Genomic DNA, 307 nt, shown 5'->3' with positions numbered 1-307 from the left:
AGGTTTCCTGTGTCTTCTGGTACATTCCTCCCACCTTTACTCCAGCTCAGCCCCACGTGCACCTTTCCTCCTGTACAGAGTCCCCGCCAGGGCCCACCGACGCCTGCATCTCCTCCATAAACACGCCCCTCGGCCACTTTCTGGGTCACCCCATTCCTCCCGCATTGGCGCTCTGACTGCGTCTAGAAACACCTCCTGGACAAAGCCCTTGGCCCATCCTGCCCCCTCACCCCCCAATTCCCTCTTGTGTTGATTCAGTCCTTCCCCCAACTTTCCCCTCTCAAGCTCCACCCTTTCCCGTCCACAG

The sequence above is a fragment of the Myotis brandtii genome, unplaced genomic scaffold, assembly GCF_000412655.1.
Source record: "Myotis brandtii unplaced genomic scaffold, ASM41265v1 scaffold178, whole genome shotgun sequence".
In the NCBI taxonomy this organism is placed as follows: Eukaryota; Metazoa; Chordata; class Mammalia; order Chiroptera; family Vespertilionidae; genus Myotis; species Myotis brandtii.
This window is presented reverse-complemented; position numbering follows the sequence as displayed.